Source organism: Saimiri boliviensis, chromosome 10 (assembly GCF_048565385.1).
Source record: "Saimiri boliviensis isolate mSaiBol1 chromosome 10, mSaiBol1.pri, whole genome shotgun sequence".
In the NCBI taxonomy this organism is placed as follows: domain Eukaryota; kingdom Metazoa; phylum Chordata; class Mammalia; order Primates; family Cebidae; genus Saimiri; species Saimiri boliviensis.
This window is the reverse complement of record NC_133458.1, coordinates 26,216,982-26,242,047: the sequence shown is the minus strand read 5'-3', so window position 1 is coordinate 26,242,047 and position 25,066 is coordinate 26,216,982. Positions and strand designations below refer to the sequence as shown.

The following is a 25,066-nucleotide window of genomic DNA, read 5'->3' as shown; positions in this document are numbered from 1 at the left end:
GGAACGTTCACGGATGGCCAAACTTTTCCACAGCCACGGTACCATTCTACTGAAGTACATTTGAGACAATAGTCATCAAATTACATATAAATACGTAATCAACCAAAATCATTTTTGGATAGCTCAGTTGGTTTACGTCCCCTGGATTGGCAGAAGCCAGGGGTTTGATTTCTGTGTCGGTTATTTGGCACATGAAGAAAAATTGTGCCACTCAGATACTCTACACCTATGTCTAGTCATGTCACAAATACCTGCCCTTCAGGGGACCTAGATACAGTATGTTGTGGGACAGTCGTTTCACTTCCGCAGTCCATATACAGAACAATGCCGTTGCTGACCTTTGTAATAATATGTGACCCTGGACTCTGCAAACTCAAAACCTCAAGTAGCCATTAACAGGAGAGAAGATGCCTTAGTCACATACTTAAATTTTTTAAAAAGTGTCAGGCTGGGCGAAGTGGTTCACGCCTGTAATCCCAGCACTTTGGGAGGCTGAGGTGGATCACCTGAGGTCAGGAGTCACGACCAGCCTGGCCAACAGGGTGAAACCCTGTCTCTATTAAAAATACAAAAAATTAGCCAGGCGTGGTGGTACACATCTGTAGTCCCAGCTACTTGGGAGGCTGAGGCAGGAGAATCACTGGAACCCAAGAGGCAGAGGTTGAAGTGAGCTGAGACTGCGCCACTGCACTCCAGCCTGGGTGACAGAGCAAAACTCTGTGTCAAAAAAAACAAATGAAAAAGATGATTAGATCACAAGATTCTCCAAATGTAAAATACTAAAGAAAGTCAAAAGAGGCTCATTTTTCTAATTGAGATTAAAAAATAGCGTGGTACCTGATTTCCCGCTACTCCCCAGGGACCTGATGACCATTAATGCCTACTGAGTTAGTATTCGGGAATTTGTCAAAGAGCAGGTCAGTGTCCCTCGAGAATGCTACACATTTCTCAAAGCAGAGAAGGCTAGAGATTCACAACTCAGCTTCTGGCTTCAAATGCAATTTTCTCCCTCTGTTTTCATGACCCGCTCCTCCCTCCAACGCCAGAGCTGCAGGCAGTTCTCTAAATAACACCATGTCCCTGGCCTCCTAGCTCCCATTTGAACATTTCAGCAGGGCTCCTCTGAAGTCGGCCCCCCACCACCTCCCCTCTCGCAGGCTTCTTGTTCGTCTGAGTCAGCCCATGACTCACCTCACTCATTAGTGGAACTCAGAATGCCTCTCCATCCTCTGGATCCCTTTTGTCTCAGTGCTTATAACTGGTCTCCTGGCAGCCTAAGGTCTATGGACAGCCTTGAAGCTAAAAGGTGGGTTGGTACTAAGATGGTCTGCTCAGTAGAGGTTGGCAGTAGAGTTACAGTGATGATGATGATGATGATGATGATGATGATGATGATGATGATGATGATGCATGCATGCAGTCGCCCCAAAAGGACTTGGGGGGCCAGATTTGGCATCTCTGCCTCTGTTGGCTCATAGGATAGCAGCACAGGGGTCCTTGATTCTTACCCCTTTCTTTTCTCTTCCTAGTCTTTTCTTTCCTTCTTCACCCACCCCTCCTTTGCACACATGTCCGAATGTACAAGGTGAATGTTTCTGGGCTCCATTGTCTGTGGAAAGGCAGGGAAAAGAGCAACATCCTTACATCGGGGGCACTCTTTCCTCTAGCCTTTGCAGCTCTGTTCTCATTTCTACTCATTCGATTTTACATCCCAATGCTTTCTGTTTTGTGAGAGGTGGACTAGAAGGGATGAATGAGAAAAGGCTTTATGCCTTGTTGGTGCCTCTTGGGCATATAAAAAAGCCCAGTGACATGATACTAATAAGAAACTCTAAATTCACAGTCAAAAATTTCAGAACCAAAGCACTGTTATTAATTCGTTAATGTTACTTAAAGGCCTTTGTGAAATGGTGACCCAGTCAAGTGCTGCGTAATGACATTTCGGTCAGCATCGGACTGCATGTACCATGGTGATCCCATAAGATTATTATACTGTCTTTTTAAAATATTATTTGAGAAAGATTCTTGCTCTGTTCCCCAGGCTGGAGTGCAGTGGCATGATCTCTGCAACCTCCACCTCAATTGCTTGAACCCGCGTTCAAGCAGTTCTCCTGCCTCAGCCTCTCAAGTAGCTGGGATTACATTCACCCGCCACCATGCCCAGCTAATTTTTGTATTTTTAGTAGAGACAGGGTGTCACCACATTGGCCAGGCTGGTCTTGAACTCCTGACCTCAGGCAATTCCGCACCCCCCGATCGCCACCTTGGCCTCCCAAAATGCTGGGATTACAGGTGTGCGCCACTATGCTCAGCCCTATACTGTCTTTTTACTGATCCTTTTCTATATTTAGATATGTTTTGATACACAAATACTATTGCGTTACAGCTGCCTACAGTATTCCGTACAGGAACACACGTACAGGTTTGTAGCCTAGGAGCAACAGGCTATGCCAGGTAGCCTAGCCTAGGTGTGCAGTGGGCTTATCCATCTAGGGATGTGTAAGTGCCCTCTATGGTGTTCACACAACGATGAAGTCTCCTAACAATGCATTTCTCAGAATGTATCCTGTCATTAAACAATGTATGACCATACTTTACTCAGCAGGGTCCAAACCGTTTTCGTTAAGTCCCATGATTTCTTCTGAAAGGGACCCCAGAGACCATCCTGTCTACCCTTTTGTTCAATCAGCAGACACGTGATTGCTGTGCACTTGTGATGATCAAAGCTCAAGCCAGATGCCCTACAGCTGCACCTCTGAAGCCCCTGAGACACAGATCTGGTTCTGGAGGCCTGGGAGGGGGCCCAAGTTTCTGCATTTCTATAACCTCCTTGGGGATGTCCGTGCCGCCAGCCCACAGACCACACTTTGAGTAACAAGACTGTAGGCACTCTGCACAAAGCTAGATGAGTCTTGACTTGTCACCTGAGAACATCCGGGGCCACAGGCTCCACGAGGCTGCCCTCTGCACCCTGCCTCATCAGCTGCTGATACTTGCTTGCAAGGCCCAGGGAATGCTGAACTATTCTTCCAAGAGCTCTTGGCTTTCTTGTGTCTTCACCCCCAGCCAGGGGTATTAAAATGAGAAGAATCAGGTTTGGAATTAGGACAAGAAAAAGGGCCCATATAGCTTCACCCTGGACTATGAAGTCAAGTCTGGGCCATCTCACAAGTGAGCTCTAAACCCACATTTTAGGCATATTCTGTTTAACAATGAAGTATTTCTTTGACTGCTACAGAGATCTCCTTTTATGATTTGTTTGCTCATGTCCTTTGCTGATTTTTCTACTGAAGTCTTTGCCTTTTAATTATTGAGTTGTAACACTCTTTATTACAATATTAAGCAAAATCCCCCTTCCTCCAATAACATGGTTTTAGTCTTTTTTTTTTTTTTAACTAATTTTTTGTAGAGATGGGGTTTTGCCATGTTGCCTAGCCTGGACTCCTGGTCTCAGGTGATCTGCCCGCCTCAGCCTCCCAAAGTGCTAGGATTACAGGCCTGAACCACTGTGCCTGGCTGTTTTTGGTCTTTTAACTTTATCTATTAAATTTTGAGTTTGGAATCTTGGACTCTAGGCTACCAAAAATTTTCTTGCTAATCTGAGCAAAACCTTTTGCTCCTTGAGGTGTAATTTCTTTCTTTACCTGTAGACTGAGTGGATAAAGATGACCTATCTCAAGGCACCGTTGAGAGTGGAAGAAAGCGTATGTGCGGTAGTGCTGTACAGATGTAGGACATAGTTCGTTTGTTTTCAGAGACTCTATTAATCTGTTCATTTTCTTGAACCTAGTGTGGGACGAGGCAGACTGGGGCTGACAAGGACAAATTTTGTTTTGTTCTGTTTTTAGTTTGTTTGGGTTAGACAAACACTATTGATACTTCTAAGTGCTCTGAGTTGTAACTTCTCATCGTGTTAAGATACATAAGGCAGAGTTGGAAGCTGCCTACTAAGAGCTTTATACGTATGGAGGTGCTTGTGATTTCTGTTTACCTTGCCTCAACTACAATGATACCTTCTAAGTTGTCAACAGATGCCATCTTCCACCACTCCTAAATGTCCAATCAAAACTGCTTCAGTATAAGTCAAATGACCATGTTGTTCCTTGGTTGCCACAATTGCTGTCTCATCTCTATTAGAACTTTACAGTTGTTAAAATTATTTATTTCTGTAGTAGACATTATAAGACTAGTAGTATTCCCATTTGAACTGACAGGATTTTTGTCTTAGCTTTAAGAAATAGAAGATTTGTACCTTTCCCACATTTATGATGTTTAATGCCTTTAACTTCTCTCCATTACTGCCTTTTTTGTTTTATTTATTTATTTTGTGTGTGTGTGTGTGTGTGTGAGAGAGAGAGAGAGAGAGAGAAAGAGAGAGAGAGAGAGAGAGAGAGAGAGAGACAGGGTCTTACTCTGTCACCTAGGCAGGAGTGCAGTGGCACCATCATGGCTCACTGCAGCCTTGAACTCTCGGGTTGAAGCAATCCTCCCACCTCAGCCTCCCAAGTAGCTGAGACTACTGGTGTGTGCCACCACACCCAGCTAATTACTTTTATTTATTTTTTTGTAGAGATGAGGCTTCCCTATGGCTGGTCTCATACTCCTGGGCTCAAGTGATCTGCCTGCCTCGGCCCCACAAAGTGGTGCGATTACAGATGTGAGAAAAAGAAAATAATATAATCAACTGCTAGCAGTAAAATAGACATGTCTGAAGACAATGTTTTGCCTCTAATCGGTATTTGTTTTTTAATACACTCAAAGGGAAGTCTCTACTGGTAAAATATAACTGTCAGCCGAGTAGAGATAGGTACCCCTCTATCTCTGCTGGTACCCTGGTTACTCTTTCTACAAACGAATCTGCCTTATGGGTTCTTACACTGAGCATAGATGCAGCAACAAAAAAGTCAATATCATTGACTCTCATCCATTTGCCAAGCACTGTGCTAAGGGCTTTCACATACATTTTCTCATTTAATGGATCTTTCGCTTCCTTACTGCAGAGCGGAAAGTGAGAGTGTGCCTTTGTGTTGCTCTGTCCTCTACCTAGAGCCCTCTTTCCTCTCTGTCTAAGCCTTGTAGTGTTAGCAAGGAAACTCAATCTGAAGCAAAATCTGTTTGTTTTTTTCTCATCTGGTCCAGGTTCACAGTGAAAAGTTGGTTGCTTTCTCATTTCTGGAGCTGTGTTGCTGATTTCGGAAAAAGTGGATGGAACAGGGCTGAAGGAATGCTCTTTAATACCACACTATGTACTCACATCAGTGGGCACCTGCCTCTCTGAGAGGTATCTTTTGTCCTGGCTTCTTTCCCAGATAATCTGTTGCATTTTCTGGGAACAAGAATCCACATACATTCAAGTCTTCCTTTGATTGACTTATTTACCTGTGAACACTAGTCACTTAGCGCTTTCCCCTCCATTTCCCACCCTGAAAAACCCTCTCCTGGAGAAACATAACTGGTCCTCTCCATCCCCGAGATTACCTGGCATTTTCTCCTCTTACAGTGGTTCCAAATCTTGGACTCCACTAAGAATAACATAGCGCAAGTGAAGTTACACAACCAGTAAGAAAGGAATCTTCCCTGGGCAATGAGATGAGGGCTGACTCACTATCTCAGCTCCTAGGAATGGCTCTCCAGCTGCTGACAGAGGCCACATGCGTTCAGCCATGAGGTCATTTAGAATCTCCTTGGTGACTAACAAAATGGAGGCAGCCAGGGACAGCCAGAGCTGAGCTGGGGCAACTGACCCATTTGTAGAAGTGCCCTCCAGGACAGAGGCCAGCAGTCCAAGTCACAATGGCTTGGCAGTGTAGCCACTCACAGCTGGTGCAATCTGGAGGATGATTGGCACCCAACAAAAGAAGTCTCTGGTAAAAGATGTACTTACAATCACTGTGTGGAGACATGTTTATTCCAGAGCTTATTCTTCATTCTTTCACTTGTACAACAGACATTTGACCTTGCTAGGCACTGAGCTGGAGGCTGGTACATTCCTTGTTCTCAAGGAATTGACAGTTTAGCAGAGGGGCAGAAAGGGGACCTGCGCAGGAGGCATTAGGAGAATTTGGACGAGCACTTACCTCTGACTGGAGAGTCAGGGGTGCTTTCCCGAGAATGCATAGAAGGCTTATATAGAAAGGGAGAGAAAGGGGCCTCCAGGTAGAATAGCCGCCATGCCCAGCCAAAGAGACCAGAGAGAACATGTATCCTTGGGGATGCAAAGAGGGTTGGTGTGGCTGAGGTCAGAATATGCAGGGGGCAGGAGATCCTGCTGGAGAGGGAAGTGTGGCTCAGATTATAAAGGTGTCTTGTTGCCTGTCATGCTGGCGGGTCAGAATTCTATCCGGAGGGGTCAGGAATCACTCACTGATTTTCTGTGGGGGAAGGACAGGATCAGGTCTGCTTTTTGAGGACACTTTCTCAGTGGTTGTAATGTGAAGATTGGATGCAAAGAAAGCAAGCATGAAGTACAAGGACCACTTTGTAGAATCATGCAGTCATTGAAGAAGAAAATAATGTGGGTCCAGTCATAGCAGAGATCACAGGGATGCAGAGAAAGAAGAGTGTGAGAGATACAAAGGAGTTGCCCCAGCTGACGATGGTGATCAGCCACAGGTGGGGCCCGAAGAGCTCAGAGGGGCTTCAGCTTTGGTGGGTGGGGGGAGATGATGGGAGGAGAAGGCTTGCTGGAAGGAGAGGGTTGAGTGCAGGCTGAAGCAGGAACCCAGGGAAGAGATCCTTCCATCGGCCTGAATATCAGTGGAGGAAGGTCAAGGCAACTCAGTGGAGTTGACACTGCTCCAGGTGTCCCCCGAGGGAGGCTTGGTGACAATTCCAGATACCACTAGCTAGAGAGGAAGGCTTCTAATGCATGGCCTGGCTTGTTAAGACTGAATCTTGCAGGACTGAGGCTGCAGATGAGAGGTCTCCAGTACCTGCAGCCAAGCAGGGCCTGACAAGCTGTTTCCATGGAGATGCGGTGTACGCAGGAGGGAGTAAGTAGGAGGGCTGATCAGTTCCAGAGCCTTGGGTCACAAGGCTGTGACAGGCTAACAGATAAACAGCAAAAAGACATAGTCAATCAGAAAACAATGTTCAAAACTATTTGCAGTTAATTGGGGGGGTTGTATCATCATAATTCTAGATTAAGTCTAACAATTGAGGATTGGGGTAAGCCACTTAATGATCCTGCTAGTTATTTTAGGTACCACTTAATGAGGGCAGGGGAGGTAGATGCCAACTCAGTTAACTCCAATTTACATACACCATCTTAAGTCCTTCTACGTCCCTGGACTCCAAGTCGCTGCATGTCACTCCCAAGTGTGAGTAAAGAAACAGGTATCTGGTATAGACATGGGAAGTTAATCTTTTTTCCTTTGCCATGCTAATAGCAGTAATACACAGAAAACCCACAGAGCTCTTCAGAAAACTCAGATGCTAGGGAAGCCTCAGATTGGATATTGTTATAAGCAATTTGACGACCGTTCTGGACTGGGAGTCAGCAGAAATGGGGCCTCAAGCGTGCACGCGTGCATGCGTGTGTGTCGTTTTGACCATCTTAAAGTGTATAATTCAGAGGCATTAAGTATATTCACAATCTTGTATAACCACCATCACCATTACCAATTTCCAAAAATGCACTGTCTTCCAAAACAAAAACTCCATAACCATTAAGCAATAAATCCCATTTGAGCACCAAAGTACTAAACAACCTTATTTTGCTGCAACAACACAGCCTACCGGGCAGGGTGATGTTTTGGCTGCTGCGCGTAAGAAAGCTGGGTTGGCTTGGGTCAGTTGCTCTCAGTTCAGGCCTAGGGATTTTGGCCAAAGTCCTTGTCTTATACATCAGCTTATTAGACCTAGTCTTTGGGAACAGACTGATTTTAACCATTTTAATGACTGCTGGGACTTGTTGACCTCCATCTCCAAGGTATTCAAATGGCTGATGGCAGGGATTTATTAAGAAGTCAGTAAAAATGGAGTCAGGGCCACAGGCCCTCGTGAAGATCCTGCTGGAGCTAAACTTTGCTCTGAAATTATTTGGGCATAATTGTAAAATGAATTGTCCAGGAAGCAACTTCATTTTTTCTTTTTTTTTTTGAGACAGGGTCTTGCTCTCCTGCCCAGACTGGAGTACAATGGTGTGAGCAAGGCTCACTGCAGCCTTGTCCTCCTGGGCTCAAGCAATCCTCCCATCTTAGCCTCCCAGGTAGCTGGGACTACAGGCACATGCCACCATGCCCAACAAATTTTTATATTTTCTGTAGAGACAGTGTTTTGCCATGCTGCCCAGGTTGGTCTTGAACTCCTGGCCTCAAGCAGTCCACCCGCCATAGCCTCTCAAAGTGCTGAGACTATAGGCATGAGTCATCACTCCTAGCTCCAACTTCATTTTAGGCAACCAAAAACAATAGTACCAATAAATAAATAAGTAACAATAGTGCCTTGGGAAGACGAGTCATGATTCTGGTTTAAAATGGTAGACCATGACCAGAAGATCGGAACCTGAAATCCCAAATGTCCTATTCCCCTTTCTTCCACAAATTATATATAGAAAGATAGATAGATAGATAGATAGATAGATAGATAGATAGATAGATAGATATAGATAGATAGATAGACAGACAGATAGATAGATAGATATAGATATATATGTCAAGGCTCAGTCTGGAGTTTGCAAACTCAAAGCAGCAGTAGCCCCCAAGCCCAGACAGATACCTCAAAGATGCATGATGTCTACCACAAAGAACAGCAGGGGCAAAAGCAACGGACTTGACCTAATTAAAATTGTTCCACTATAAACACAATGTAAACCACACGCCTTGTTCTGGGGATCATAGTGAGATAGGTATTTTAACACTGTATATTTTAACATCACCAAGAAAACCAGAGAAAGAGCTAAGAATCAAATTTTGTCTCCTGATCCCTGGTCAGGTGGTTTATTTTGATTAGTGTCTGTGGTACTCTCTTCTTGGAATGCACAAGGGAGATGGTTCTTAGAGCCTCTTACAAAGTTTTTATTTGGCCAGAGAGTAATCTGTTAGCACCTTTATCTCCAAATTCACCTTTAATCTAGTGTTCATATTACACTGATTTTTCATTAGAACCCAAACCTTGAATAGGAACTCAGACAAATGTTGCTAGCCGGCAGGCACGAGTTTAGTGTTATCAAGGTCCTGTTAGGAGATGATTTCCAGGATGGTTGTATGAGGAGATCTACAGACCCAGGCCCAATGAAACAACCATTATTTCTAAGACAACCATTTAAAGACTCTGGAAATTGTCCTCAAGTCATACAACAAATGAAGAAATATTTATTCAGGAACATCTACTAAATCCTGGTAAGAACAGTTGGGAGTAGATGGCATCTGAACCAAAAACTGTTCCCTCCCTCCCTGACCCAGCCCCAACTAGGTCAATGTGATGGAAGATCCAACCTGAGGGGGTGTTGTGAGAACAGACCTCCCTCTCCTCCCAGAGACCAGTCACAGACTACATTATCTCCCTGGGGAGGGGCAGGCCACCAGCATTTCTCATCCTCCCAGTGCCATGCTGCGGAGGCTAAGTTCCAGGCGAGTGCAGCCAAGAGGTGGGTGATTCTGTTCCTCCAACAAGCCCCTACCTCTAGGGCAGAAGCTCTCCCCTAGATGCAGTGTGTTGATAAAACTGGGGCTCCAATTGTCCTCATCCCAGTTTTTTTTCTGGGCAGAGGTTTCACAAAGGGAGATACAAGTCAAGAAGACAAGAAACCACGGCCCCCACCCAGTGCCCTGCTTATGAAACAGCATCATCACTCCAAGAAAAGTAGGTCACTGCCCCTGCCACGGTTCCAGAGCAGAGTCTCAGAGATTCTGTCCAAGAGAAGAGGCAGGTGATGAGAACAGAGAGGCCTGAAGCTCTTCCAAAAGGAACTGGCTTTATTTAGAACAGAGCATAAAGAAGTTCAAGCTGAACTTGTTCTTGTAAACAATGGAGAATTCAGTGAACAGCAAGAGGAAGCTGGTAGCTCAGTGTGCCCAACAAGCTAAACTGTAGGCTGACTGGTTTACCAGGGAGAACCAGGGAAAGAGAAAGCTAACAAGAGCCATCCTGAGGTCAGAACAAACCTCAAGGGCTGACCTCAAAAACTATGCCAGCAAAGATGCTTAAATTTAATTGGAACATAATATGGAACAATTTATACCCCGGGGCATTGTTGAAAACAATAGAATGACTACCAACTAGAGGATCCTAACAGCTAGGGCTCATACTAACAGAGGCAGAGAACTTAACAGATAGAGAGGAGGGAAAGAGAGAGTCAAAGAGAGCTTTACTAAAAAGATTGCCATTCCAAGGGAGCTATGCATATGACCAACCCTGTACCTTTTGAGGAGAAACATTGGAGATTTCACACTGCAGGAAAATAGACTTCACTAAAATAAACTAGCCAAGTTACTAAAGAAATAAATGATAATAATAAGTCCCGGGTTGGGAGTGTCAGTATTCAGAGTTGCTATAGTATATAAAATGTCCAATTTTCAACAACAACAAAAATAGTACATTCAAAGTGATGAGAAATATGATGTGACTCATACACAAGGGGGAAAAGTAATCAGCAGACTACCTGAGGGCTCAGATATCAGACTTGGCAGACAATGACTTTAAAGTAGTTATTATATATTCAAAGAATTAAAGGAAACCATGCTTAAAGAAGTAAAGGAAGGTATGATGACAATGCCTCATTGGATAGAGAGTATCAATAAAGAAATAGACATTTAAAAAAAAAAAACCTAATGAAAATTCTGGAATTGAAAAGTACAAAACTAAAAAGAAAAATTTATTAGAGAGGCCCAATAGTAGATTTGAATTGGTGTAAGAAAGAATCAGCAAATTTGAAGATAAGAGATTATTTAATCTCAAGAAGAGAGAAAAAAGAATGAAGGAATATGAACAGTGCTTCAGAGGAGTGTGAAATATCATTAAACACATCAACATCTGCGTAATGGGGTTACCAGAAGGAGAGGAGAGAGATAGAGGAGCAGGCAAAAAAAAAAAAAAAACGCTGAAAAATGAAAACTTGTTTTTTGGTTTCTTTTTCTTTCTTTTCTTTTCTTTTCTTTTTTTTTTTTTTTAGAAAGAAGGTCTCACTCTTGTTACCCAAGCTGGAGTGCAGTGACTAGCTCACTGCAGCCTTAACCTCATGGGCCCAAGGGATCCTCCTGCCTCAGTTCCAGAGCAGCTGGGAGCACACACATGCGCCATCACACTTGGCTAACTAAAAATAAATTTTTTTTTGTAGAGACAGTGTCCATGTTTCCCAGGAAAATTTTCTTTTTTAAATTTTTGTGGAGACAGGGTCTCACTATGTTTCCCAGGTGGTCTCAAATTCCTGGCCTCAAGGGAACTCCTGTCTCAGCCTTCCAAAGTGCAGGGATTATAAGTGTGAACCACTGTGCTCAAAACAGCTTCTAAAATTTGATGAAATCCATTATGTTCACATCCAAGAAGTTCAACAAACTCCAAGTACAATAAACACAAAGAGAACCACACCCAGACACAACAGAGTAAAAACGTCGAAAGAGACAGATAAAGAGAAAATCTTGAAAGCAGCAAGGAAAAGACACAAAAACACAAAAATCTAAACTCATAATGTATATGGAAATTCAAATAAGATTAACGTCTGACTTTTCCCCAGGAACAATGGATGCCAGAAGACAGTGAGATGAAATATTCAAGATATTCAAAATGCTAAAGGAAAATTTTAAAAGTCTCTCAACCAATTTTTTGTTTTGTTTTTTGAGATGGTGTCTCACTCTGTTGCCCAGGCTGGAGTGCAGTGGTGCAATCTCAGCTCACTGCAACCTCTGCCTCCCGTGTTCAAGTGATTCTCCTGCCTCAGGCTCCTGAGTAGCTAGGACTACAGGTGTGTGCCACCACGCCCAGCTAACTTTTGTATTTTTAGTAGACAGTTCACCATATTGTCCAGGCTGGTTTGAGCTCCTGACCTCAGGTGATCTGCCCACTTTGGCCTCCCAAAGTGCTGGGATTATAGGCATGAGCAACTGTTCCCGGCTTGTTGGCTAGTTCTATACCAACAAAACCATCTTTCAAAACCACAGGTGAATGGAAGGTATTCCAAGATAAACAAAATCGGAGATAATTTATTGCTAGTTTACTGACTTTTGCAAGAAGCAGGTTCTTCAGGTGGAATTCAAGTGACCTTAGTCAGTAATTCAAAAACACATAGAAGAACAAAACGGACTAGTAAATGTAACTACATCATTATAAAAGACACTATATATGCATCTTCTTTCTCATTTTTTCTCTTAGGTTATTCTAAAGGCAGCTATATAAAAAATATTTGACAATGATAGCATAATAAGGTAGGTGAGAGCAGAGCTACATTAGAGTGAAAAATGACATGGGATGGTAACTTGAATGCACAGGGACAAATGGAAAGAATCAGAAATGGTAAATAAGACAGTTGGTACCTCTATGAAAAAGAATGAAATCATGTCTTTTGCAGCAACATGGATGCAGCTGGAGCCCATTATCCTAAGTGGATTAATGCAGAGATAGAAAACCAAATGCCGCATGTTCTCACTTATAAGTAGGAGCTAAACACTGGTACACATAAACACAAATATGGAAATAATAGACAAAGGGATTCCAAAAGGGTTGAGGGAAGGAGGGAGGAGGATTGAAAAAGGTTGAAAAACTACCTAACCGGTACTATGTTCACTCCTTGGGCGATGGGATCAATCGAAGCTCAAACCTCAGCATCACGCAATATATCCATGTAACAAACCTGTACCTGTATCCCATGAATCTAAAATTAAAAACACAATTAAAATAAAAGGTTAGTATAACAAGCTCCATACATATCTACTTGCTTTCTTTTCTCCTCATCTTTAAAAGGCACAAAATCATATTAAGTAATAATTATAACAATGTATTGTTGGGCTTGTAACAGCACTGTAGACTGGCTGGATTTAACAGGTGTCTATAAAATGCTCCAACCAGCAACAGCACAACAGATGCTCTTCTCAACTGAATATGGACTGTTCTCTAGGATATACTGTATTCTAGATTGTAGAACATACCTCAATACATTTAAAAGATTTGAAATTACATAAAGCATGACTTCTGACCACAATGATATAAAACCAGAATCAATAAGACAAGTCAGTGTGATAAATTAACACATGCAGAAATTAAATGACACATTCCTAAATAACCAATAGGTCGAGGAAGAAATTACAAAATACTTTAAAATGAATGAAAATGAGAGCAAAATGTACCAAAACTTATGGGAAGCCTAAACTTAAGTTGTGCCTAAAATGGAAATATGAGCTGTCTAGTAAGCTGGCCTAGACCTCATAGCCAAGAATGAAGATTTATGGGACATTTTTCCTTGCCCTGGGCCAAAACCTGAATCTTTCAATGTCATCACCCTTCATAGGGTGTGAGGATAAGAGAGCAACCGAGTACATTTGGGAGAACAGATGAGAATCAAATGGCTAAACTTTATCCTATGTCGGAGAAATGTCCTCTTAACACTGAGGCCCCCTAAAAGGAGGAAGGAGAAGAGAAGGAAGGGAAGGGGAAGGGAGAGAAAGGAAAGGGAGAGAGGAGAAGCAATCTCCTTCTCCCACATGGGAAAAAAAGTCTTGGATGCTTGGCTTATTATTTCATCATCAAAAAAGTAGAGTGTGGGTGTGACGACTTATGCCTGTAATCCCAACACTTTGGGAGGCCAAGATGGGAGGATCACTTGAGTGCAGGAGTTTGAGAGCAGCCTGAGCAAATAGTGAGACCCCATATCCACAAAAACATTTTAAAATTAGCTGAGTGTGGTGGTGTGTGCCTCCCAGCTATTTGGGTGGCTGAGGCAGGAGGATTGCTTGAGCCTGGGAGGTCAAGGCTGCAAAGAGCCATGATCATGCCTCTGCACTCCAGCCTGTGTGATAGAGTGAGACTCTGTCTCAAAAACAAACAAACAAACAAACAAACAAACAAAACCTACTTTTTTTTTTGAGCGGACGACACCACAGAGAAAGTTTTACATGTGTAATCTTTTAACACCCAGTGACTGTACTCACTGTAAATCTGGCCTATGCCTGCAATCAGATAGTATTTATTGTCGCCTCTTGCAGAACTGGAAAAAGTAGAGAAGAGGGTAGATGTCTCTCTCGTGAGATGGTCTGTTGCTGGAGGAAGATTCCTAACAGAGACACAGAGATGGAAGTACTGGAAAAGACAGGGTCAAACCAAACCTAAGCCCAATGCCTCGGGGCTTTACGGTTCCTTGCAAATCGAAGACGTATCAGAGGAAACTAGGAAACTGTACAGTTTAATATTTCCAAGTAAGATTTTTAACCCAGAAAGAAACTGCAGAATTATTAAAGCCATTTGTGTTTTATAACAAGGTTATATTTGTTGGTATAAGTGAAGTGCTTTGCAGATGTTATCAGATATTTTGGGTAGGGGAAGCCATTACATTCCCAGGGCTTTTTCTTTATTAGTGCTTTGTGTGGTTATTTTTTTCCCCTCTTCTTCCCTTCTTTTATGAGCCCACGTCTAATCAGAATATACTAAATATCTATTCAAGAAAAAGAGTAAGGATGGAGATGAATCTCAAAACCATCTTGAGGAGATACAACCTAGTGACCTGCTTTCTGTTGCATTCCTTTGTAAAAGGCAAATGATTTACTGGGTGCCTTTGATGAAAATAGTCCCTTTTCCCTCTCTTTAGCTCTCAGAAATGCAACAGTCTGGCCTTTCAGTGTGATTAAGCAGCTTAAAGCTCAAGGGAGGATGTGAGGGTAACAGGGGAGCCAGTTCTAGCTGGATGCAATGGTTCTCTGTACTCTGCACTCTAATGATTAGTGATATTGAGCATTATTTTCTATGCTTATTGGCCGCATGTGTGTCTTCTTTTTAAAAGTGTCTGTTCATTTCCTTTGCCCACTTCTTTTATGGGGCTGGTTGTTTCTTACTTGTTAATTTAAGTTTCTTATAGATCCTCCATATTAGACCTTTGTGTCGGATGCAGTTTGCAAATACTTTCTCTTATTCTGTATGTTGTCTCCTTACTCGGTTGATAGTGTCTTTTGCTGTGCAGAAGCTGTTTAGTTTAATTAGATCCCATTTTTCTTTTTGTTGCAATTGCTTTTGGCATCTGTGTCACAACTTTTTTTTTTTGCCAGGGCCTATGTCCTGGCAAAATAAAATAAAATAAAATAAAATAAAATAACTCTCCACTTCCCCCTCCTCCAAAATGTTTTTAGTTATGCTGGTTAATTCAAACAGGATCCACTATTTCATTTGGTTATTATGTTTGTTTGTTTGTTTTTTGAGACAGAGTCTTGCTCTGTCATCAGGCTGGAGTGCAGTTGTGTGATCTCAGCCCACTGCAACCTCTGCCTCCCAGGCTCAAGTGATTCTCCTGCCTCAGCCTCCCATGTAGCAGGGATTACAGATGTGTGCCACCACACCCGGCTAATTTTTGTATTTTTAATAGAGACAGCATTTCACCATGTTGGCCAGGATGATCTCGATCTCCTGACCCCATGATCCACCGACTCGGCCTCCCAAAGTGCTAGGATTACAGGCGTGAGCCACCGCCCTGGCCTGGTTGTTATGTTTCTTAAGACTCTTTATTTAGAACTGTCTCCTTTTTCCACACTCACATACTTTTTTTTTTTTTTTTTTTTTCATGACATTGGCATTCTCATGATTCTGGGGTAATTGTTCTACAGAATGTTCTACCTTGTCTGACTGCTTCTTTATGGCTTTTTTAAACTTGTATTTCTGTTCTCTGTGCTTCTTATAAACAGGAAATTAGACCTAAAGGCTTGGTAAGAGTGAAACGTTTTGGTAAGAGTTCTTCACAGGTAGTGCTGTGTACTTCCTACTGCCTCATATTAGGCTGTACAAAATATCTGGTTGTCCCACTATTGATGAGGCCCACACTGATTACTGGATTCAGGTGACAACAGCCTGTAGTTTTTAAGACTGGGCATGGTGGCTCATGCCTGTAATCCCAGCACTTTGGGAGGCTGAGGGAGGATTACTTTAGCCCAGGAGTAAGACCAGCCTGGGCAATATAGTGAGACCTCATCTCTACAATTGATTAAAAAAATAATAATAATAATAATAACTGGGGGTTGTGGCATGTCTGTAGTCCCAGTTACTTGGGAGGCTGAGGTGGGAGGATAGCTTGAGCCTGGGAGGTTGAGGCTGCTCTGAGCCATGATCACACCAGTGCACTCCAGCCTAGGTAACAGAACTAGATAGACCCTGTCCCAAAATATACATATATAAGTTTCTTTAAATGAAGAGCTGATTATTGCACTTTTTTGGGGTGGGGGGAGGGATGGAGTCTTACTCCATAGCCCAGGCTAGAGGGCAGAGGCATGATCTCGGCTCACTGCAACCTCTGCCTTCGAGGTTCAAGCGATTCTCCCACCTCAGCCTCCCAAGTAGCAGGGACTACAGGTGTGTGCTACCACGCCCAGCTAATTTTTGTATTTTTAGCACAGACAAGATTTTACTCTGTTGACAAGGCTGGTCTCAAACTCCTGACCTCAGGTGATCCACTGGCCTTGGCCTCCCAAAGTGCCAGGATTACAGGTGTGAGCCACCAGGCTCAGCCTGATTGCAGTTTCAAGAAATGATTGTCCCTACGATACCTATTCAGATAAAGGGACTCTGAGGAGTTGTCTGGCACCCAGGATATAGCCTTTATCCTGTAAAAAGGATAAGAAGATAGAGACTGAGGCTTTTCCTCCTCTGTGTAGTAGACTCAGGAGCTCAAGTTTATCTCTGAGAGTGGTCAATGAGGGCAAAAATTTCTGGAATATGAGGTCTAGCAGAGACTGTTCTTTCTCTGGGTCCAGTAAGAAGGTACTCTGAAATTGGCAATGAGCCAGAATCTAACTATGCACAAATAGATCTTTCTGATAACACTTACTAAAGACAGAACACTTTGGGAATTCAGATACAGGAGAATCTTTTATGGCATTTTAAAATAGCCCTGCCCTCCCCTCCTCCCCCAATGCCTGACAGATCACTTTAGATTCCCCAATAAAAAATTAAGGAAGAGCATCTATTTCAGATGCAGAACAAACAAATCTTAAGATGTTTCTTGAATACCATTTAAATTGAGAGTCAAGAAAAAGTATGCTCTTTCTTTGATGCTTACCTTGTCTTTTAGCTACTATAACCTGAATAAGTGATCCAGGGAACTATAAGGAACTAATTTTGAATAGTTGCATTTTCAAAAGCAAGAATTTGGGTTTCTAAGGAAAGTGAGTTATTTTTAATAGCCATATATACACTTTTGTTTTATAGCAATTAAATACCCACATCAGTTAAACTCTGCCCAAGTTTGCCTTATATTTCTGGATCTCCAGAGGGGTTTTTTTTTTTTGAAGTTATTATTGCTTATTTGTGTTCTTTTTTTGTTTTTGCAATTTTGTTTTTCAGCTAAAGAAGTTGTGAATTTTCTACCTTAGCAGGACAGAATCTAACCTTAGGATACTAGACTAACACTTTTTGTTTTGCAACTGGAATTAGTAATATACATTTTCTCCACTTATTCTGTAATTTTTTTTTTTTTTTTTTTTTTTTTTTTTTTTTTTTTGAGACAGAGTCTCATTCTGTTGCCCAGGCTGGAATGCAATGGCGCGATATTGGCTCACTGCAACCTCCATCTCCCAGGTTCAAGCAATTCTCCTGCCTCAACCTTTCAAGTAGCTGGGATTACAGGCACCGCCACCACGTCCAGCTAAATTGTTTTGTAATTTTAGTAGAGATGGGATTTCTCCATGTAGCCAGGCTGGTCTTCAGCTCCTGATCTCAGGTGATCCACCCGCCTCGGCCTCCCAAAGTGCTGGGATTACAGGCATGAACCACCGCGCCCGGCCTATTCTATAATTTTTAAAGATTCTGGCTTCCGTTGGGTAAGGGGGGGGCAAAAGCACCTTTGAGGAAATAATGCTTCAACAATAGCCCTGCCAGGGAACCTAGGCAGACGGGCCTCTCACCTCCACTGAGGCTTACTTTATGTTTGGTGACAAAGACCGCATGGTAATTTGCACAGCCAAACAGTGTAAAGAGTCACCCACCCTTTTTACTTCCTCTTTATGCACAGCCCCTTCTTTCTTTCTTCTCTCTTATGTCTTGCTCCTTCTCCCTCTTTGTCCCCACCCACTCTTCTTTCATTTCCTCCTTTTGCCACTCCGCAGCCTAGGCTGGCAGGCTTCCCTGACTCCCGATGCCTACCAAATGCTGTGTTCCAGAAAAATTCTCCTGCTTCACATCAGCCCAGGGTTTGTTACCGAACACTCAATACAATCAAAGGAGTGGAAGCATCTCAGCGGAGGAGGGGCTGGGGCTGAGTCTGTGTTCGGAATTCCCTCCTGCCCAGCTTCCATTCCAGGTTCTCCAAGCTGTCCTAGTTCTATAGGTTAGTAATAGCAGTACTTGAACTATGTCTAGTACTTCCCCCAAAAAAAAGCCCGGAAGGTATTGTATATTTACCCATGACAAAGCCTGACCAGGTTAACTGAAATAATGGAAGGTTTCTATTCCTTTTGTAGGAGAGTGGGGGCCTGGGAGGTGGGGGAAGTCATACAGCACCAACTCATTGTAAAGACTGCATCTCACGTTAAGAAGTTCTGTGGCTCATGCCTGTAATCTCAACACTTGGGGAGGCTGAGGCGGGTGGATCACCTGCCTCAGGCCAGGAACTCCTCCTGAGTCCAGGAGTTCGAGGCCAGCCTGATCAACATGGCAAAACCCTGCGTCTACTAAAAATACAAAAATTAGCCAGGTATGGTGGTATGCACTTGTAGTCCCAGCTGCTCAGGAGGCTGAAGCAGGAGAATTGCTTCAACCCAGGATGCGGAGGTTGCCGTGAGCTGAGATAGTGCCACTGCACTCCAGCCTGGGCAATGGAGCAAGACTGTGTCTCAAAAAAAATAATCTGATTGGTTGCGTATGTTGTCTAGAGAATAAAGAGAATATACTGGAAAGAATATGGTAGAGAGGTGAGGCTGTCTACTAGAACCAGAATTTTGTTTCTTGTAGTAGTCATGGGCCATTTACTTAACATCTCTCAACCAATGTACTCATTTGTAAAATGAGGCAATAATTACTATTTTGCAGGCTACTGTGAGAATTCTAGATAATGTGTGTAAAGCACTCAATCATACAATATCTAGTATACAATAAATACTTAATGTGTTTTCTTTGTAAATGTAATTTATTTGGTAGATAAAACTTTTTCAAAGCATACAACTCTCAGGGGAAAAATGAATCTGATTACTGAGAGAAGAGGTTGGGGAGCATTCACGTAACATAGTTCTACATGACCACGCCAGTATGCTTCAAGAACTGTCTAGTCTAAGGGCTCTGAGTAGGGGATGTCCAGGGAAGTCCCACATTCTTTGTGTTGATAAACAGACCCTACCTTGGGGGAGACACTTGGTTCCCTGATTCCGTTTCCATATTTTCCCACGGGAACTAATGCCTTAGTCCCATTTCCTTAAGCTCATGTATTCCTCTGCTTGATTCCTAGGCGATTGTCTCAGAAGTCCCAGGTCTGCATGTTTATGGAAAGTTAGCATTTTAGGTGGAAAGAAGAGGGAATAGAGTATCTTGTGGAAAAGGGATAGAAAGAAAGTTTGTGGAAAGTTGGAAGATCATACAAGTTTAGTTTAAGCCCCCTGAAAATGAGGCAATAGAATTTTTTTTTCCCCAAAGAGGAGAGTACTATCCTAAGTCAACCTCTCTCATCTCAGCCTCATAAGGACTCTTCTAAGAAACGAGACTTTCTGGCTGGGCATGGTGGCTCACGCCTATAATACTAGCACTTTGGGAGGCCGAGGCAGGCAGATCACTTGAGGGTCAGGAGTTTGAGACCAGCTTGGCCAACATGGTGAAATCCTGTCTCTACTAAAATTGCAAAAATTAGCCAGGCGAGGTGGTGCACACCTATAGTCCCAGCTACTTGGGAGGTTATGGCAGGAGAATTGCTTGAACTTTAAGGGTGGAGGTTGCAGTGAGCCAAGATTTCACCACTGAGAGCAAGACTCTGTCGAAAGAGGGGAAGGGGAGGGGAGGGGAAGGAAGGGGAGGAGAAGGGAAGGAAGAGGAGGGGACGGGAAGGGGAAGGGAAGGAAGGGGAGGAAAGGGGAGGAGAGGGGAGGGGAGGGGAAAGAAACGAAACAAGACTCTCTTCTAGACAGATCTCTTACCTCTTCCCTCCACCAGGGTCCTGACTATTTCCAAGTTTCTCTCTGTCTGTAGACACTCCCAGCATAGGAAGATAAAGTTGTTGCCTTTCCATAAATGGACTCAGGTTTACAATGAACAGCCAGAAGCTATCTAGCATTTACTAGACCCGTGGTCCCAAACCCCTACCAAACTTCATTTGGTGGGATATCTTTAGAGAGTTGACCAGTAGATTCCAGCTTGGTGTTCTGTTGGGCAGGCCGGATGGATTTGGAATATTCTGTTGTAAGCTGAATAGATCCCTTATTATCTTAAGGGCTGCAACAAGTTGTTTTTTAAATGTTTTCAGTCAGCACATCTTTATTTATTGTCCTTAATAGCCAGAGGCTCCTTGAAAAAGGACTTAATTTTCAAAGTCTGGTAAGTAAACAATAGTTTCCCAATAACATCTTTAGGCAAGCACCCAAAGACCTCATTTTCACCACAGCACTTGAGCTTTCCATAATTGCCTGTTAGTATTGTGTTCAACCACAGCATTTTATAATAATCGAAAAAATGGTATATACCTCTAAACACAAAGTTTATTACCAATTTATTTTTTTTCTTCTTCTTCATCACCATGTTTAACAAAAGACAAAAACAAGACAGGTTTAAGTGTGGTATTGACTGGACTCCAGACATATTAAATAAATCACATAGGCTGGGTTGGGTTTCACATGAGAACTAGTTTGGAGATGGTTATTCACTGTTCTCCCAAGAATATAAAAATGTCCAGAGGAGACACTGGGATGAGGAGATGCATGGCTTCAGTGCTGTGGGAATTTCTAAGGCTTCAAAATTCACTCCAGAATCCTGCAAAATTCCTTCATGTTGAACTTGGTGGCTGATCCTGACTGAAGCCTAGATCCTCTGAAGCCAGGCACTGAGACTCCAGATATTTACCTCGTCTCTGTTTCTACTTGTGACCAAGAGGAAAGTTGGGCAAAGGGGTTGTATTGGTCAGATAGGCTAATTGTTATAACAGAGGACCTCAAAATTTCAATGGTTTGACCCCCTGCAAATATTGTTCTTGTGACCGTCCATATGGATTTGTAGAGGTAGAAGGTGGTAATTAATTCTATGCAATAATTCAAGCACATAACCTTCTTGCAGCTTGAGGCTCTGTCTTCCTTGGGTCCTCAGAGTCCTTTTCATCCAGCCAGTGGAAAAGAAAGCCTGCAGAGAATTGCACAAAAGGACTGTTATGGGCCAGACCTAGAACTGGCACCCATCACTTTCACATGCCTTTGACTAAATTCAGTCAATGGCCTTGCCAAACTTTGAGAGAGGCTAGGAAGTAGAGTCTAGCTCCATGCTCAGCTCATAGCAGTTTCTGCCACAAGGAGAAATGGAGAGATCCTCAGAGCACACAGACAGTCCTGTTCTTGTGTATTATCAAAGATGTGGAAAATAAACATGTTATCTTATTTTCAGCTTATTTAATGACCCAACCTACCATTAATGTCTCAGTCAGTTTCTGGAAAAAGTCCATTGGTCAAGCTCATTATCACCACAAATCAGTCCAAGCTGGAACTTAACTTGTTCATACATAGGACTTTCCAGATTCCAAGATACCTGGACCAAACCCCTGCAGAGATCCTGACTGTAAGTTGTGAACACACTTGCACGTTCCTCTTCTCATCAGATGGTTCTCTTTACAAAATCTGGCAAGTCATCTGCCCAAAGCCATGCAGCATATCTAAAGCAAACTTGGTCGCATGGGACCTAGGAAGACAATAAATGTGTTATAAACTTTTAAAAAACTGTCTTCATATCTGCTTTAGTCTGTTTGGGTTGCTATCACAAAATACTATAAACCGGGTAGCTTGTAAACCACAGAAATGTAGTTCTGGAGGCTGTAAAGTCCAAGATCAGGTCGTCAGCAGATTCCATGTCTGGTGAGGGCCTGCTTTCTGGTTCATGGAGGGCGTCTTCTTCTTGTGTCCTCACATGGTGGAATGGGCAAGCTAGCTCTCTGGGGTCTCTTTTATAAGGGCATGCCCTAATACTATTCGTGGGAGTTCTGCCCTCGTGACCTAATCAGTTCTCCAGGGTTCTACTGCCTAATGTCATCGCCTTAGGGGCAATGATTTATAAGTGAAATTTCAACATATAAATGTGGGGGAGACACAAACATTTAGGTCATTGCAATATGTCTTCATAAAGTATTTTTACATGTTTTTGTCTTTCCTTGATCAATGTATTTTTCATGGTTGTCATGACTCCGTTACTGTTGGCACTCTTTCTTCCTGTTTCTCTCATTAACTAATTTACAAAGGCTATTTCATAGTTCAGCTATTTTAGAGACATCCATTTGTCCTCATTTACTCACAGGCTAGCATTCCCATTGAGATTTTATCTTCCTCAAATAATGTTTGTTATTGTCTCATATGAAGAGGATGACGTACAAGGGAACAGCAGTAAGGTTCTGATGTGTACTTTGTGCTATTTTTCTAGTTACGGTGGTAATACTTCTTTTATTTTTATTTTTATTTTGAGACAAGATCTTGCTCTGTTGCCCAGGCTGGAGTGCAGTGGCATAATCTTGGCTCACTGCAACTTCTGCCTCTTGGGTTCAAGCAATTATCCTGCCTCATCCTCCCAAATAGCTGGGATCACAGGCATATGCCACCATGCCTGGCTAAGTGTTGTGTTTTTAGTAGAGATGGGATTTCATCATGTTGGCCAGGCTGGTCTCAAACTCCTAACCTCCCACCTCAGCCTCCCAAAGTACTGGGATTACAGGCATGAGCCACTGTGTCCAGCCTATGGTGGTAACTTTTCACAGGTCCATCTATGCTTTCGTATTATAATCCAAGTCATGCATTTAGGATGTGGATTATTGGGTCAAGGGTGCAATCTTCATTCATGTATTTGTTCATTTCTTTTTCCATTTGTTCATTCCAAAATAACTGTTGAGTGCCTACTATGTGCCAGACAGAGTGCTAAGTGCTGGAGTCAGAGCAAAGAATAATAGATATAATGTCCCTACCTTCATGGATCTTATTCGAGAGAAAGATTCTAAATAAATATTAATGCAAAATGTTAATTATAATAGTTATATTTATATCAATAGCTTACTTACAAAAATATCTTGGATAACCTTGAATCACCATTTTTTTCTCCTTTTAACTGGGGCCTTTCTTTCTCTGTAAAGACGAACTTCTTCTTTTAGGGTAATCATTCAGATTCTTTCTTATTCACTATTTAAGTCAATTATTTATTTGTATTCATTCATTTTTTCAATATCATTATAAAACTTCTCCTTTCCATTCACTATGCTAAACTGTCAGAACACAGAAATAAAAATACAAGATTTCTGACCTCAGGGATCATAGTCCAGTTGAGGAGACTGGCATGTAAACTACACCGTACAATGTGATGAATGTCATCATGGAGGAAAGCACAAAGTGCAGTGGGACAAGGGAAAGGAGAGGGCCTAGATCTGCCTGCATAGGTCAGGGAAGGCATCACAAAGGAGGTGGCACTTCGACTGAGGTCTGAAGGATGAATAAGCCTTTGCCACGTTGAGAAAGGGCACAAGATAGCTATTTAACAATCAAAGATTTGGCCTATCGTGGTGGCTCACGCCTGTAATCCCAGCACTTTGGGAAGCCGAGGCGGGCAGATCACCTGAAGTCAGGAGTTCAAGACCAGCTTGGTCAACATGGTGAAACCCCATCTCTACTAAAAATACAAAAATTAGCCAGGTGTGGTGGTGCACACCTGTAGTCCCAGCTACTCGGGAGGCTGAGGCAGAATTGCTTGTACCCAGGAGGCAGAGGTTGCAGTGAGCCGAGATGGCACCATTGCACTCCAGCCTGGGCAACAGACTGAGACTCCATCTCAAAAGTAAAATAAAAAATGAAAGATTTGTACTGTCCTTGCACAGTATGACATTTCTATGGGAAGTGGCCCAAACAACTTCCAATTCCCTGTACTTCTCCATGGGGGCAAGTGACCAGTTCTCGTTAGTGGAATGTGAGCAGAAGTGATGTGAGTCATTGCTGGGACAGACAAAGACATAGGTTTGCCTTTGCCTCCTTCTCCTACCTGGCTGCCAGCTCTGGAAGCGAATGCCTCTGAAGCTCAGAGGCTGGCAGAGCTTCAAAATAGAAGGACCTTGGGTGGAAGACTACATGGAGCTGTTACATGGATAAGAAATAACCTTTTGTTGTGTTAATCTACTGACATTTTATAGCTTGTTTGTTACCGCAGCAAGCTCTACCCTAATTAACACAAGGCATACCAGGCATAGCAAACAGTATGTGCGAAGGTTTATAAATGTGTCTAGCATATAGTTAGACACATGCTCAATACATATTTGAAATTGCAGTCAGCGTATTAAGAGAAAGTATAAGTAGTCTAATATTGCCAGAGAATAAAATATGATTGGTAGGGGTGGGAGGAAGGTGGTTGGAGAGAGAGGCATGGGCCCAGCAAGAGAATTTTGGCTTAACCTCACGGAAAAAGGGAAGCCAATGAAGAATATGAAGAGGAAAGAGGCATACGCTGGAGTAGCAGTGTATTAGTCTGTTTTCACGCTGATGATAAAGACAGACTTAAGACTGGGAAGAAAAAGAGGCATAATTGGACTTAACAGTTCCACATGGTCAGAGAGTCCTCAGAATCATGGCGGGAAGTGAAAAACACTTCTTACAGGGTGGCAGCAAGAGAAAAATGAGGAAGAAGCAAAAGGAGAAACCCCTGATAAACCCATCAGATCTCGTGAGACTTATTCACTGTGAAAAGAAGAGCACGGGAAAGACCAGTCCCCATGATTCAATTACCTCCCTCTGGGTCCCTC

The 25,066-nt window shown here is 42.8% G+C and overlaps 1 protein-coding gene across 4 annotated transcripts in view; it reads left to right on the top strand.

The window, feature by feature from the left end:
- The window catches only part of MKLN1 (muskelin 1), a 380,873-nt gene that overhangs the window by 101,781 nt on the left and 254,026 nt on the right, over positions 1–25,066 (top strand). The window lies entirely within an intron of this gene.